Source organism: Eulemur rufifrons, chromosome 28 (assembly GCF_041146395.1).
Source record: "Eulemur rufifrons isolate Redbay chromosome 28, OSU_ERuf_1, whole genome shotgun sequence".
NCBI lineage: Eukaryota > Metazoa > Chordata > Mammalia > Primates > Lemuridae > Eulemur > Eulemur rufifrons.
Window position 1 is genome coordinate 4,870,171 of NC_091010.1, and position 18,148 is coordinate 4,888,318.

The window sequence follows — 18,148 nt, forward strand, 5'->3', positions numbered from 1 at the left end:
AAAAATTATAGTCTACAAGACAAGTTTCTTTACATTTCTGTGATGTTAAAAGAATATTAAGAACTAACCAGGAGCACATGTGGACAGCGGGAAGTAAAACCCACTGGAAATCAAGTGGGGGGAGGAAGGAAGAAGAGGGGCAAAAACCTACCTAATGGGTACAATGAACACTGTTCAGGTGATGGGCACACTTATAGCCATGACTCAAGCATTACAAAAGTGATCCATGTAACAAAAAAATTTTGTACCCCCTAAACATGTTGAAATAAAAAAAGAATATTAAGGCAGATTTCATACTCTAGTATAATTAATTTTTTTAAACAAACTGCACATTTAAATGCCCCAAGAAAATTTGGACTATATGAGCCAGAGAATGAGCATTATCTAGTCAATGGAACAATTAATGGATACTGATATTGATGAAAATATTTTTCAAATATTTCACATACTGCCCTCTCAAATTATTAATACTTTTGCTTATGATACTATAAAGTAAGTGAATTAGAATAATAACAGTAAGTGCTACATGTGTTAGCTTTTATTATTACAAACCAGGCACTGTTATATTCATTTGACCTATGTTATCACAATTTAATTGCAACAACAATCTTGCAAAGTAGACATCACCAGTATCTGCATTTCACAGGTGATAAAACCAAAGCACAGAGAGACTGCATGATGTGAAGCCCCAGCAGCTAAGTCCAGACTGCACTCAACCTTTACCCTAATCACTCTCTAGGATATCGGTCTCCATAAAGCAAAAGTAGCTGTCTGAGTGATACGTTTCAGTGGTGTTGCCTGTTAGTAGACCTGAATGTCTATTAAACATTCACTAAATATTCTAAAACATATCATGGACTATAGCCCACAAGGGTTCAAGGGGTAGATATACACATATCTCCCAAATTGAACAGTTCACCTCTTTTGCTTTTAGCTGAAAGAGAATGCCAGTAAGGAAAGATTTTTTTTTCTGTTTTTTTTTTTTTTTTTTATTCTGTTGTTTTTTTTTTTTTTTTTGAGATAGAGTCTCACTTTGTTGCCCAGGCTAGAGTGCCATGGCATCTGCCTAGCTCACAGCAACCTCAAACTCCTGGGCTCAAGGGATCCTACTGCCTCAGCCTCCCAAGTAGCTGGGACTACAGGCATGTGCCACCATATATTTTTCCATATATATTTTTAGCTATCCAGATAATTTCTTTCTATTTTTTTAGTAGAGACGGGGGTCTCGCTCTTGCTCAGGCTGGTCTCGAACTCCTGACCTCTAGCCATCCTCCCGCCTTGGCCTCCCAGAGTGCTAGGATTATAGGCGTGAGCCACCGCACCCGGCCAGAAAAGATTTTTAAGCTAGAAGTTATTTCACTTTAAATATATTTTCTTATTTTAAAAAAATTTTAAATGTATCAAGGTTATCTTTTCAACTAAGCTTACAGGATTTCATCAACATATCAAGTGCTTTATCTAAAGCACTTTGGGCAATTAGCACCATGTGTATATTCAATTGACAATGTAGAGAATTCTTTTGTAATAGAAACTTTACAGCTGGATTGAAGAAAGAGTCGTGTGCTTTGACACAACTACTATAATTGCTTTTAATGGACTTAGCCATCATTTAGCAGACTAAAAAATAAAAGGTTGGCAGGTAACACGGAAACGTGAAACACTAGAAGCATTTCTACTAAGATCAGGAACAAGGCAAGGATGCCCACTATCTCTGTCACTATTGAACACTAGAAGTATTAGTCAATGCAATTAGAAAACAGAAATCAATCAGAGGCCAAAGACAGTGAAGAAGTAGTAAAACTATTTCTATTGCAGATGATATGACAGATAATATATCATAAAAACCCTAGAGAATCTATGATAAAACTATCTAAAAAACAAAAAAAAAAACTCAGGCTGGGCATGGTGGCTCATCATGTCTATAATTCTAGTACTTTGGGAGGCTGATGTGGGAAGATCACTTGAGGCCAGCAGTTTAAGACCAGCCTGGACAACACGAGACCCTATCTCTACAAAAACTTTAAAAACTCAGGTGAGTATAGTGGCACGTGCCTATAGTCCCAGATATTCAGGAGGCTGAGGCAGGAGGATCACTTGAGCCCAGGAGTTCAAGGTTGCAGTGAGCTATGATCACACCACTGCACTCCAGTCTGGATGACAGAGCAAGAGCAAGACCCCATCTTCAAAAAAGAAAGAAAAAAATTCAATAAAATAGAAGGATATAGAATTAACACAAAAATATCAACAGCCTCCAAATAAGCAATAAAATTAAAGGGCACCACGGTAGAGAAAACCCCTTTTACAATAGCAATAAAGAAGATTTAATACTTACAAATAAACTTAAGAAATGTGTAAATCTCTACAAAGAAAAATTTTACATTCCTCTACATAAAAGTACACTTAAAAAAGTAGGCCGGGCGCGGTGGCTCACGCCTGTAATCCTAGCACTATGGGAGGCTGAGGCGGGTGGATCGCTTGAGGTCAGGAGTTCAAGACCAGCCTGAGCAAGAGCGAGACCCCGTCTCTACTAAAAATAGAAAGAAATTATATGACCAACTAAAAATCTATATAGAAAAAATTAGCCGGGCATGGTGGCGCATGCCTGTAGTCCCAGCTACTCGGGAGGCTGAGGCAGTAGGATCGCTTAAGCCCAGGAGTTTGAGGTTGCTGTGAGCTAGGCTGACACCACGGCACTCATTCTAGCCAGGGCAACAAAGCGACATTCTGTCTCAAAAAAAAAAAAAAAAAAAAAAGTAGACATGCATTTTTGGATAGAATGACTCAACATTATAAGGATGTCAGTCCAGACTAAGTTAATTTATAAGTTTAAAACAATCATACTAAAAATAACAACTTTTTAAAAAGAGACATAGTGATAACTGAAGTTAAATGGAAAAAAAAAACATGTAAAAATAGCCATTAAAAAAAACAAAAAAACACCAAAACAGAAAATCGATGACTACTGGCCCTACCAGACTTGAAAACATATTATCAAGTCCCCATAATTAAAAGTGTGGTACCGACTGACATACAGAAAGCCCAGAAATAAACACAAGTACAGATGATAGGGGTGGGATCCCAAATTACTGAGCCAAAATAGGATTTGTAAAGTAAATGATGCTTAGACAACTGGGTCATTTGGAAAAGTCATTTGGTAAAAGATAAAATTAGATCCATACCTAAATGCCATACATAAGAACAAACTCCAATTAGATTGAAAATCTAAATGTAGACTGGGTGCAGAGGCTCACTTCTGTAATCCCAGCACTTTGGGAGGCCAAGGTGGGAGGATCACTTGAAGCCATGAGTTTGAAACCAGCCTGACCACAGTGAGATGCTGTCTCTACAAAAAAATAGAAAAATTAGCCGGATGTGGTGGCACACACCTGTAGTCCCAGCTACTCGGGAGGCTAAGGCAGGAGAATCCTTTGAGGCCAGGAGCTGGAAACCAGCCTAGCAAGATAGCAAGACCTCATGCCTACAAAATTTTTTTTTTAAAAATTAGCTGGGTGTGTTAGCATGTGCCTGTAGTCCTAGCTACTCAGCACGCTGAAGTGGGAGGTTCTCTTGAGCCCAAGAGTTCAAGGTTGCAGTGAGCTATGATCACGTCACTGCACTGCAGCCTGGGTGACCGAGAGGGACCCTGTCTCAAAAAAAAAAAGAAAGAAAGAAAAGAAAAGGAAAGGAAAGGAAAAAGAAAAATAGAACCAGTATGACAAAGTTTGTTTGCTTGTTTATATTTTTTCCTTTCAGCATACAAAATGTACTGTTACTTCTCCCATTAAAGAAAACAAAAGACTCTTGAATTCAGGTCTCCTTCCATCCACTACCTTCATTTCTATCTTTCTTTTTACTGTGAAACTTCCCCAGGGGTGCATATACCCATGGTCTCCAATTCCTCTCCTTTGGCCTCCCTGGAACCCACTGTTAATCAGGCTTTCACCCTTACCACTCCATCAAAATGGTTGGTTAAAGTCAGCAATTAACTCTCTTTGCTAAATCCAATGGTCAATTCTCAGCTCTCTTTCTACTTGGCCTGTCAAAACAGCTGATCACTCCCTCCTCCTGGAGACAATTACAAGATACCATATTCCCTTGGTTTTGTTCTAATGTCACTGCTGCTCCCTCTCAGGCTCCTTTGTTAGTCTGCCTCAATGCCTTGACCTCTTAATTTTGGTGTACCCTTGTCTCTCTTCTCTTTTTCAATGTATACTTACTCCTTTGGCTATCTCATCCTACCTCATGACTTTGAATACCAGCTAAATGTTGAAGACTCCCAAACTGCCCTCTCTAGCCTGCATCTCTTCCTGAACCCTAGACAAGCATACCCTGCCTATTGTTCAACATATGTCCTTGGAAATCTAACAATCATCTCAAAATCAACACGCCCAAAACCAAGCTCCCTGAAACCTGCTTCTGCTCCAGTCTTACTCATCTCAATGAATGAATGGTAACTCTATCCTTCCAACTTGCTCAAGTCAAATACCATGGAGTCACCCCTGACACCTCACTTTCTCACCCTGGCATTTAATATGTCAGCAAATCTCATTGGCTCTATGCCACTCAAACATCCACAATACAAATACTTGTCTCTCCAACTACCATTTCCTAGTCCAAGACAGCACATTTCTCAACTAGATTTTTGGAAAATATTCTTCTTCTGCCTCCCCTCTTATCTCCACAGACTATTCACAACATAGAAGGCAGATAAACCCTGTTAAAATGTAAGACCTCCAGTTTCTAGCCAGGCATGTAAGAAGCTTGGAAGTCACTGCTCCATTGTAACAACAACTAACAAGCTGAACAAAACTGAAAAATCAACAATTCTTCTTGGATCTGTCAGAGAAATCAGGTCATAGAGGTCAACCATGCCTCCCAAACTGGAGAGACAGACAGGTGAATACAGAAAATCACAATTTACCAGAACAGAAACCTCTTTGGGGAACAAGTAACAGAGTAGAAAACCTAAAAACTATAATTAACAAATTGCCGGAGGCTCACTGTGGACAAGCATGAGATTAAAAACCTCAGGAGGACCAAGTTAGAGAAGGACACCTACACTTTTGTGAGTTTTACCACCAGGATCTCAGTCAGGTTCTCACAGTGAATATCAGAGAAGAAAAACCCTAGTGTTTCTGGCAGGGGGAGGGGAAAAGTAATCATTTTTAAATACACCAGAACATTCTGTTCTTAATAAGGTCTGCCTTCAGGAGAAACTAGTTAACCAGAGCATAGCTGCCAGAGTTTTATCAGACCCTAACTGACCCGGGGAAGGGGAAATACCCAACTCCAGCCCACTCTAGCCATCTTGTGCCACCCAAGAGGTGAGCGTTTGGGGTTGAGGGGCACTAGTGAAGTTCACAGCCCAGGCACACAGACCCTTTAAAGGACTGAGACCTAATCATAAAACTATAGAATGCTGGGATAGGGCTTGTCAGAGTGGATCAAAAAACAAGTTTCAACTTATGCTATCTATAAGAAACCCACTTTAAATATGAAGACACATACAGCTTAAAAGTAAAAGGATAGAGAAAGATAAAACAGGCTAACACTAACCAAAAGAAAGCAGGAATAGCTATATTACTTGCAGACAGAGCAGACTTCAGAGCAAAGAAACTTATCAGGGATCAAGAAGGGCATTACATAATAACAAAGGGTTAAAAGGGGTCAATTCTTCAAAAAGACATAACAATCCTTAATATGTATGTGTCTAACAGCAGAACATCAAAATATGTGAAGCAGAAACTGATAATACTGCAAGGAGAAATAGGTGAATCCACTATTATAGCTGGAGATTTCAACATCCCTCTATTAGAAATGGAAAGATCTAGCAGGCAGAAAATAAGGACACAGTTGAACTCAAAAGCACCATCAATCAACTAAATATAATGGACATCTATACACTACTTCATCCAACAACAGCATAATACACATTCTCCTCAAGCTTACATGGACTATTCACCAAGATAGACCATATTCTGGGCCATAAATAAATTTAATAGATTTAAATAATTTAAAAAAATACAAAGCATACAATATCTGCTCTCAGACCACAACAGAATTAAACTTTAAACCATTAACAGAAAGACAGGTAGAAAACCCCAAAATGCTTGGGCATTAAACAACACACTTCTAAATAAAACATGAGTCAAAGAGGAAATCTCAAAAGAAACTTTTTTTAAATATTTTGAAGAAAATGAAAATACAGTCACACATCACTTAACAATGGGGATATAGTCTGAGAAATGCATTGTTTTAGATGATTTTGTCATTGTATGAATATCACGGAGTGTACTTAAACCTAGATGGTATAGCCTACTGCAAGGTATAACCTATTTCTCCCAGGCTACAGCATGTTACTGTACTGAATACTGTAGGTAACTGTAACATTATGTTAAGTATGTATGTATCCAAACATACCTAAACATGGAAAAGGTACAGTAAAAGTAAGCCATAAGACAACAAGTGGTACACCTTGTATGAACAGAGTCTGCAGGACTGGAAGTTGCTCTGGGTAAGTCATTGAATGAGTGGCAAGTGAATGTCAAGGCCTAGGACATTACTGTATACTACTATAGACTTTACATAAACACGGTACAGTATACTTACACTCCAATAAATTTGTTAAAAAATTTTTCTTTCTTCAATAAATTAACCTTAGCTTACTGTAACTTTACTTTATAGTTTATAAATTTTTAATTTTTTAAACTTTGTAATAACACTTAGCTTAAAACCACAAACCCATTGTATAACTGTACGAAAGTATTTTCTTTCTTAATATCCTTATTCTATAAGCTTTTGTCTATTTTTAATTAATTTATTTATTTATTTTACTTTTTAAACTTTTTTGTTAAAAACTAAGACACAAACATTAGTCTAGGCCTATACAGGGGATCAGAATCATTTCACCATCTTCCCAAAGGCATCAAGAACATACACTGGAGAAAGGACAGTCTCTTCAATAAATGGTGCTGGGAAAATCGGATTGCCATAAGCAGAAAAAAGAAACTAGACCCTCATCTTTCACCATATGCAAAAATCAAATAAACCTGGATTAAAGTCTTAAATGTAAGTAAGACTTGAAACTATGAAACTATTAGAAAAAAACTGAGGAAATGCTTCATGACACCGGTCTGGGCAAAGATTTTTTGGATAAGACCTCAGAAGCACAGGCAACAATAGAAAAGTTGACAAATGGAATTACATTAAACCAAAAGCTTCTGTATAGAAAAGGAAACAATCAACAGAGGAAAAAGACAACCTATAGAATTGGAGAAAATATCTGTAAATTAGTGATTTGATAAGGTATTTAACCAGAATACATAAGGAACTCAAACAACTCTGTAACAAAAAACTAAATAATCTTATTTTAAAATGGGCAAATGATCTGACAGATACATGAAAAAATGCTCAATATCACTAATCATAAGGGAAATTCAAATCAAAACCACAATGAAATATTATCTCATACAAGTTAAAATGGCAATTATAAAACAAAAAAATAACAGACACTGGCAAGGATGCTAGTACACTATTGGTGGGAATATAAATTAGTATAGCCATTTTGGAAAATGGTATGGAGGTTTCTTGAAAACTAAAAATAGAACTGCCATGTGATCCAGCAATCCCACTGTTGGGTACACATATAAAAGAAAGGCAATCAGTATAATGAAGTGGTATCTGCACTATATGGAATCAACTTAAGTGTACATCAATGGACGAATGGATAAATAAAATGTGGGTATAGGATGGAGTGTTATTTAGCCATAAAAAAGAAAACCTCTGTCATTTGCAGCAACACAAATGGAATTGGAAGTCATTATGTTAAGTGAAATAAGGCAGGTGCAGAAAGACAAATATCACACATTCTCATGCATATGTGGGAGCTAAACAACCAGATCTCATGGAGGTAGAGAGTAGAATGACAGTTACCAGAGGCTGGCAACGATAGAGGGAGGGGGCATGAAGAGAAGCTGGTTAGTGGGCACAAAAGTACAGTTAGACAGAAGGAATAAGTTCAATAGCACAAGTGATAAATGTTTGAAGTGATGACTATCCTAGTTACCCTTATTTGATCATTACACATCGTATGCATGTATCAAAATAACACGTGTACCTCATAAATATGTACAATTATTAGGTATCAATAAAAAAACTGAAAAAAAAATCAGTGTCTTCCATCTCCATATCTTGTCACACTGACAGGTCTTCAGGGGCAATAACATGCATGAAGCTGTAATATCCAATGATAATAATGCCTTCTTCTGGGATACTTCCTGAGGGACCTGCTGAGGCACTATTTTACAGTTAATTTGTTTTTTATAAGTAGAAGGAGTACACTCTAACAATAAAAAGTATACTATAGTAAATATATAAACCAGTAACGATGTCATTTATTATCAAGTATTATATAGGTTTGTTTACATGCAGGATCCCCCAGTTCCCCTGACTTTCTGTGTTCTGACCAAAAATCACAGAGTGCCCTGAACACTCTGTGACCCAGTCAGCTGCAGGTTTTTCCCAGCAGGCTTGAACCCAAACTGGAGCCTTGAACATTCCCAGACACTGATAAAAGTATCCAGGTTGCTGCCCAAAACATTGAAAGAAACTGGCTGCAGCTCCAAGTCAAATCCCTTAAGCCCTCATAAAAACTCCATACCCTGACCCTCTCATCGTGGACACACCTGGTAGAATACCCCCTTTCTCTCCCTGTCTGCCTCAAGGATTGCTACAGCCCTTTGTAAGTAAGTTCCCCTAATAAATGCTTTGGACTAATCACCCTGGCATTTAGTGCTTCTTTCTTGGGAAAGATGCCCCATCTCAGGCGGGTTTGGGGCACTCTCTTGTTGGAACTCCCATGGCACAGCTTTTGGGGCAACTCCAGCCCCAGGTTCAGCAAGACAAAACATTACATCAGCAAACACGTAATGCATTGCACTATGATGTTACTATGACTACGATGTCACTAGGCGATAGGAATTTTTCTGCTCTATTATCTCATGGGACCACCATTGTATATGCTGTCTGTTGTTGAGCAAAATGTTGGTATGTTGCATATGACCGTACAACTTACCAAAATTTGTGAGATGCAGCAAAAGCAGTGCTAGAAGGGAATTTTAGAGCACTCAATGCACATATTAGATAAGAGGAAAGAGCTAAAATCCATAACCTAAGCCTCATAAGCAAAGAAAAAAAAAAAAAGAAAAAACGCCTCATATGCAAAAAGGAAGAAAAACTGGAGCAGAAATCAAAGAAATTGAAAACATGAAGTCACTAGAGAAAAATCAACAAAACCAAAAGCTGGTTTTTTGAAAAGATCAATAAAATCAATAAGCTTCTGGCCAGGCTAAGAAAGAGAGAAGATACAAATTATTAATATCAGAAATAAAAGAGGAGATACTACTACAGATCCCATGAATATTAAAAGGATAATAAAGGAATAAATATTATGAACACCTCTATACCCACAAATTGACAAGCTAGATGAAATGGACCAATTCTTTAAAAGACACAATCTGCCAAAACTTACATAAGAATATACCATTTAAATAGGTCTATATCTATTCAAAAATTGAATCAATAATTGCCTAGAAAACAGAAAGCACAAGGCCCAGATAGGTTCACTGGTGAATTTTACCAAATATTTAAGGAAGAAATTGTACCAGTTGTTTACAATCTCTTTCTGTAGATAGAAGCAGAGGGATACTACTAACTCATTCTATGAGGCCAGCATTACCCTAAGACCAAAACCAGACAAAGATATTGCAAGAAAAGACTGCAGACCCATATCTCTCATGAACATAAATGTAAAAATCCTTGACAAAAGTTGGCAAATCAAATCCAACAATGTATAAAAATAATTATAGACCACAACTAAGTGGGATTTATCCCAGGTATGCAAGGCTGGTTCAACATTCAAAAATCAATTAATGGAATTCATCACATCAATAGCCTAAAGAATAAAAATCGCATCATAGATACAGAAAAAGTGTTTAACAAAATCCAGCATCCATTCATGATAGAAGCTTAGACTAGAAATAGAGCAGAAATCCCTAAACTTGATAAAGAACATCTAAAAACCTACAGTTAACATCATACTTTTTTTTTTTTTTTTTTTTTTTACTATGGGCATACTAGTACAAGACAGTTAACATCACGCTTAATGGTGAGAAACTAGAAATCTTCCCAGGAAGATAGAAACAAGCAAGGATGTTCCCTCTCACAACTTCTTCTCAACATTGTACTGGAAGTACTAGCTAATGTAGTAAGACAAAAAATAAAAAAGTATATCGATTGGGAAAGAAGAAATAAAACTGTCTTTGTTAGCAGATAACATGATTGTCTATAAAATCAGAAAGAACAGACAAAAAAAAATTCCTGAAACTATGAGTGATTATAGCAAGGTTGTAGGAAATAAGATTAATGTACAAAAGCCAATTGCTTTCTTATATACCAGCAATGAACAAGTAGAATTTAAAATTAAAAATACAATGTCATTCACAATGGCACCCCCAAAAATAAAACAAGTAGGTATAAATCTAACACACTATGTACTATACAAGAACTATATGAGGAAAACTATAATATTAATATAAAACTCTAACTAGAGGTATCAAAGAAGAATGAAATAAGTGGAGTGATATTCCATATTCATGGCTAGGAAGAGTCAATACTGTCAAGATGTCAGTTCTTCCCAACTTGATCTATAAATTCAACACAATCCAAATTAAATTGCCAGCAAGTTATTTTGTGGATACCAATAAGCTGATTCTAAAGCTTACATGGAAACTCAAGACTAAGATATGAGGAGGTGTTGGACAACGGGTAAAATTGTTTCAGTTATGCAGGATGAATAAGTTCTGGAGATTGAATATACAGTATGGTGACTATAGTTAATAATACTGTATTGTTTACTTGAAATTTGCTTACAGTACATCTTAAATGTTCTCACCACACATACACAAAAATGGTAACTATGTGAGGTAATGAATATGTTAATTAGCTTGATTGTGGTACTTCACAATATATATCAAAATTCATGTTGCATACTGTAAATATACACAATTTATGTCAATTATATCTCAAAGATGGAGGGAAAAGATCCAGAACAGCCAACATAATATTGAAGAAGAACAAGTTGGAGGATTCAAACTGCCCAATTTCAAGACTTACTATAAAGCTACAGTAATCAAGACATTGTGGTATTGGTGAAAGAACAAGTAGACCGAGGAAACAGAACAGAACCCAGAAACAGATCTGCATAAACAGAGTCAACTAATCTTTGAAAGAAACAAAAACAACATAATGAAGGAAAGTCTTTTCAACAAATGGTGCTATCATTGGACATCCACACGCAAAAGAATGAACCTAGACAAAGACCTTATACCCTTCACTCAAAATGAATCATAGACCTAAATGCAAAATGCAAAACTGTAAAATTCCTAGAAGATAATATAGCAGAAAATCAAGATGACCTTGGGTATGGAAATGACTTTTTAAATACAACACCTAAGGCGTGACCCATGAATCAAAGATTTGATTGATAAGCTGGACTTGATTAAAATGAAAAACCTGTGCTCTCTTGAAGACACTGTCAAGAGAATGTGAACACAAACCTCAGACTAGGAGAAAACACTTGCAAAAAGCATATCTAAAAAAGGACTATTATCCAAAATATACAAAGAACTCTTAAAACTGAACGATAAGAAAACAATCAATCAGATTAAAAAATGGAAAAAAGACCTGAATAAATACCTCACCAGAGAAGACAGACAGATGGCAAATAACCATATAAAAAGATGCTCATTATAGAATTGAAAATTAAAACAATGACATACCATGTTGGCCAGGCACGGTAGCTCATGCCTGTAATCCCAGCATTTTGGGAGGCTGAGGCAGAAGGATCACTTGAGGCCAGGAGTTGGAGACCAGACTGGGCAACATAGCAAGACTCCATCTCTACAAAAAATAAAAAATTAGCCAGGTGTAGTGGTATGTGCCCATTGTCCCAGCTACCCAGGAGGCTGAGCCAGTAGGATCACTTGAGCCCAGGAATTCGAGGCTACAGTGAGTTATGATCAAGCCACTGCATTCCAACTTGGATGACAGAGTAAAACCCTAACTCTAAAAACAAACCAAAAAACTCCTCAATGACATACCACTACATGCCTACTAGAATGGCTAAAATCCAGAACACTGACAACATAAAATGCCAGCAAGGATGCAGAACAATAGGAACTCTCATTTACTGCTAGTGGGAATGCAAAATGTTGTAGCCACTACGGAAGACAGTTTCTTAGAAAACTAAACATTGTCAAATCCAATGTCATGAAGAATCTCTCCCTATGTTATATTTCTAAGAGTTTCATAGTTTTAGGCCTTACATTTAGGTCTTTGACCCATTTTGAGTTAATTTTTGCATATGATTGTCAGGTAAGGGTCCAATTTCATTCTTTTGCATGTGTATATCCAGTTCTCCCTGCACCATTTGTTGAAAAGACTCCCCTTTCCCATTGAATGGTCTTGGCATCCTTGTCGAAAACTATCTGGCCATATAGGTAACGACTATTTCTAGGCTTTCTATTCTATTTCATTGGCCTATATATGTCTGTCTTTATGCCAGTACTACACTGTTTTAATTACTGTAGTGTTATAGTAAATTTTGAAATCAGGAAGTTTGAGTCCTGTGATTTTGTTCTTTTTGCAGATTTGGCTATTCAGGGTCCCTTGAGATTTCACATGAGTTTTAGCACGAGTCTTTCTATTTCTGCAAAAAAATGTCATTGGGATTTTGATGGGGACTACACTGAATCTCCAGATTGCTTTGGATGGTATTGACATCTTAACAATATTAAGTCTGCCAATCCATGAACATGTGATATGTTTCCATTTCTTTAATGTCTTCTTTAATTTCTTTCAATAATGTTTTATAGTTTTCATTGTACAAGTTTTTCACCTCCTTGGTTAATTCCTCAGTATTCTATTCTTTTTTGGTGCTATTGTAAATAAAACTATACTTTTCAAATTCCTCAGAATGAAACTGATAGAAATGCAACAGATTTTTGTGCATAGACTTTGTATCTTCTTACTTTGTTAAATTCTTTTATTAGTTCTAAACAGGTTTCTTGTGCAATCTTTAGGATTTTCTCCATATAAAATCACATCATCTGTGGAAGAGAGAGAATTTTATTTCTCCTTTTCCAATTTGGATGCCTTTTCTTTCTTTTTCTTGCCTAACTGCTTTGGGTAGACCTTCAGTACTATGTTGAATAGAAGTGGTGAAAACGTGCATCCTTGTCTTGTTCCTGATCTTAGAGGAAAAGTTTTCAGTCTTTCATCATTGTATATGATGTCTGCAGTAGGTTTTTCATATATGGCTTTTATTACGTTGAGGTAGTTTCCTTCTATTCCTTATTTGTTGGGTGTTTTTATCATGTTGAATTTTGCCACATGCGCTTTCTGCATCAATTGAGATGATTGTGTGGGGTTTTTCCTTCATTCTGTTAATGTGTTGTGTTACATTTATTGATGTTCATATTCTGAAACATTCTCACATTTCAGAAATAAACACCATTTGGTCATGGTGTATAGTCCTTTTAAGATGCTGCTGAATTTTGTTTGCTAATAGTTTGTTGAGAACTTCTGCCTCAATATATGTAAGGAATATTTGTAGGTTTCTTATAGTGTCTTTGGCTCTGGTATCAGGGTAAATATGGCTTCATAGAATGAATTAGGAAGTGTCCAATTCTCTTCAATTTCTTAGAAAGGTTCGAGAAGGATTGGTTTTAATTCTTCTTTAAATGTTTAGTAGGATTCACCAGTGAAGCTACCAGATCAAATATTTGAAAGTCCACTCTATATCAGGCATTATTATCTAAGCTAGAAATATACTGGTAAATAAGAAAAAAGATCCTGTTCATTGCAAACAACCGAAATGCCCATTGACAAATGAATGGATAAAGAAAACATGATACACACACACACAATCATGGAATATTAATTCAGCCTTAAAAAAGAAGGAAAATCCTGCCATTTGTGACAACATGGATGATCCTGCAGGACATTATACTAAGTGAAACAAGGCAGACACAGAAAATACTGTCTGATATCACTTATATGTGGAATTTTAAAAATTCAAACTCATAGAAACAGAAAGTAGAATGGTGGTTACCAGGGACTAGAATATGGGCGAAATGTGGAAATGTTGGTCAAAGAGTACAAACCTTCAGTTTCAAGATGAATAAGTTCTGGTAATCTAATATATAGCATAACTATAGTTAATACTGTACTGTATACTTGAAATTTGCTAAGAAAGCAGATCTTAAGTGTTCTCACCACATGTGAGATGATGAATATGTGAATTAGCTTGATTATGGTAATCACTTCACAATGTATACATATACCAAATCTTCACACTGTTTACCTTAAATATATACAATTTTTATTTGTCAATCATACCTCAATAAAGCAGGGGAGGGAGAAGAAACAAGATCCTCCTAATGAAGCTTAGATGTTATTAAAGATAGATAAAAACAATGCCAATAATAATGACCCCATCCATTCATCCATACATTTATCTATAATATAAAGCCAGGTTAATCAATGTGATGATAAATAGTGATTAGGATAGGTAGGGATGAGGAGTGTATTTTTGATAACAGTAGTCAAAGGAAGGCTTCAGGAAATTACACGTGATAATAAAATGAGGGAAAAGATATCTGGAGAAGAAGAAACCTCATGCATGAATAAGCTGGGTTTGTTAAGGAAGAGCAAAAAGGTACACGTGAAACACAAGACTGGAAGTTGCTCAGAGTGAGTCGATGAGTTAGTGGTGAGTACTGCTTGTGAAAGCCTAGGACATTACTGTGTGTACACTACTATAGACTTTATAAACACCACTTAGGCTACACCAAATTAATAATATAATAAAGCAACAGTGCTGCAACATTACAACAGCTATGACATTACTAAGTGATAGGAACTTTCAGCTCCATTATAATCTTTTTTTTTTTTGAAGACAGAGTCTCACTTTGTCGCCCTAGGTAGAGTGCAGTGGCATTATCGTAGCTCACTGCAACCTCAAACTCCTGGGCTCAAATAATCCTCCTGCTTCAGCCTCCCTAGTAGTTGGGACTACAGGTGCATGCCACCACGCCTACCTAATTTTTTTCTATTTTTGGTAGAGATGGGGGTCTCACTCTTTCTCAGGCTGGTCTCAAACTCCTGACCTCAAGTGATCCTCCCACCTCTCAGATTGCTAGGGGTATAGTCATGAGTCCATTATAATCTTATGGACTACCATTGTATATGTGGTCCATCACTGACTGAAACATCATTATGCAGCACATGACTTTAATCTGTAACAACAGCAAAAAGAGGAAGATGGATCTACTTAGCAGCAAAGTTTTTTATTCTATTAAAATTAAGTTAGTAGTAATCTGAATTGGATTGTTATAAATTAAGATGTTAATTGTAACTCCCAGGGAAAACACTAAGAAAATAATTTTTTTTAATTCTTTTATAAATTAGCTGAGTGCGGTAGCACATGCCTTAGTTCCAGCTACTAGGGAGGCTGAGGTGGGAAGATCACTTGAGTCAGGGAGTTCAAGGTTGCACTGAGCTATGACTGAGCCACTGCACTCCAGTCTGGGCAACAGAGTGAGACCCTGTCTCCAAAAAAAAAAAAAAAAAAAAATCCATATGTAGAAAAACAAATAGCAAAATAACAGAAGTCCAGTCTACCACTCATTATGTTAGATGTAAGTGGATTAAATTCTCTAATTAAAATTCAGAGATTACCAGAATAGAAAAAAAACAAGATGAAACTAAAAGAACAAAAAAATATGTCATGCAAACAGTAACCAAAAGAGAGCTAGAGTGGCTATACTAGTATCAGAAAAATAGACTCAAAGACAATAAATGTTACAAGAGACAGAGGACATTATATAATGATAAAAGTGTCAATTTATCAAGATATGACAATTATAAACACACCTAACAGAGCCCCAAAATTAATAAGGAGATAGATCTGAAGAAATAAATATTTCAACAAGAATAGTTAGAGAGTCCAGTATCTCACAATATCTAACAAATAGAACAACTCGATGGAACATCAGCAGGAAAACAGAAGACCTGAACATCAGTAAAAACCAACTAGATCTAGTAAATGTCTACATAGCCCTCCAACCAACATAAATAGAATACATATTCTTCTCAAGTACATGGACCATTCTCCAGAATAAATCATGTATCAGGCCACAAAACAAGTCTCATTAAATTTAAGATGACTGAAATGATACCAAGTATGTCCTTCAACCACAATGGAATGAAATTGAAAATCAGTAACAAAAAAGTTTGGAAAATTCAGAAACATGGAAATTAAACAACAGATTCCCAAAAATGCAATGGGTCAGAGAAGAAATCACAAGAAAAATTAGAAAAGACTTAAAGATGATTTAACATGAAAACACAACGTACCAAAACTATGGAAGAGTGCTGAGGTAGTACTCAGAAGGACATTTATAGCTGTAAATGTCTACATTAAAAAAGAAAGATCTCAAATCAATAATTTATCTCCCATCTTATGAAACTTAAAAAGAAAACCAAACTAAACCCAAAGCAAGAAGTGTTGAGCCTAAGAATACTGAGTTATAGAAATGCCCCCTGTACTTCTGGAGACAAGAGTTGATTTCAGAAGTCAAATAAGGTTTTGCCTTAAAGAAAAAATAAATGTGTTTGTTCAAAAGCTGCCTCACCTCAGGAGGGCGTCTCATTGGTCAGTAACAGCTGCACTTCAAAGAGACAGCTGTAAACTGGGCCTAAGGTTCTCACCTGTTTTGAAAGACAAGACAGGCTTCACATAGGGGCATAGGTTGCCAGAGCTGACCAACAAAGACCGCTGGAGATGAGAGCTGATCAGATAGATATGCTAATGCCCAAGCCCGGCCCAGAGGGAACCAGGCAGTTAAAGTAATTAACACAAGGCACAGCTCGTGTTGACTTCTAAGATCGTCTCTGTCTCCAAGAACACAATCACGGGAACCAAGATGTCTCTGTTTTTTGCTAAATAGCCTTATCATAAAACTTAGAAGTTTGCCCTAAGAAGATTTTGTAACTCATTGTTCCCCTAGATAGAGTTAGTTAAAGGATCTGTAGTAGCCTTTTAGAAGACTTTGACCCTAAACCAAACTGCCTGTTAGTATGTAAATGAGTATGTAAATGGCAACGGGAGCCTGTATCTACCCTATAAAATACCTGTGTGGAGTTTCAGTCTTTGATATATTTTCACGGGAGAAATATATCCATCCGGACTCCTCCTTTGTCTATTTTCATAAACCTTTACTTTATAAACTATATCTTTGGCTCTGTGTATATTATCATTATTCTTTTATTTCTGTTTTCTACTATTTTTTCATCCTTTGACGACCCCTGCCTGAGAGACCCAACCGGAAAGAAAAAACCTCTTTGCAGGGAGCGTAGCTAACTCCCCACAAAGAAGGAAAGAAGTAATAAAGTTGGGATAAGCAACACAGAGAACAGAAAAACAACAGAGAAAACTAATGAAATCAAAAGTTGGTTCTTTGAAAAAAGCAACAAAATTGACAAAACTTTAGCTAACTAACCAAGAAAAAGAGAGAGGACTCGAATTTAAAAGTCGGGAATGAAAGTAGAGATAATATTATTGATCTTATAGAAATAAAAAGGATTACGAAGGAATATGAACAATTGTATACCAACTTAGATGAAATGGACAAATGCCTAGAAATACATAAACTATTAAAATTGATATAAGAAGAAATAGAATATCTGAATAAACCTATAAAAAGTAAAGAGATTGAGACAGTAATCAAAAACTTCTAAGGAAAAAAGCTTAGGACCAGATTACTTCATTGCTAAATTCTATCAAATGTTTTAAGAATTAACATTACCCTTCAGAAACTCTTCCAAAAAATAAAAAAGGATGGAACACTTCCCATCTCATTCTATCAGGCCAGTATTCCTGGAATTCTAAAGGCAGACAAAGATATTAAAGGAAAACTACAGACCAATATCCCTTATGAATACGGTGGCAAAAATTCTCAACAAAATACCAGCAAACAATTAAACAGCATATCAAAAAGATTCCCACTATGACTCAGTGGGAATTATC

At 36.2% G+C, this 18,148-nt stretch overlaps 1 protein-coding gene across 1 annotated transcript in view; it reads right to left on the reverse strand.

Moving 5' to 3' along the window:
• The window catches only part of ZFAND4 (zinc finger AN1-type containing 4), a 66,792-nt gene that overhangs the window by 38,440 nt on the left and 10,204 nt on the right, over positions 1-18,148 (reverse strand). The gene's annotated exons all lie outside the window — the stretch shown is intronic.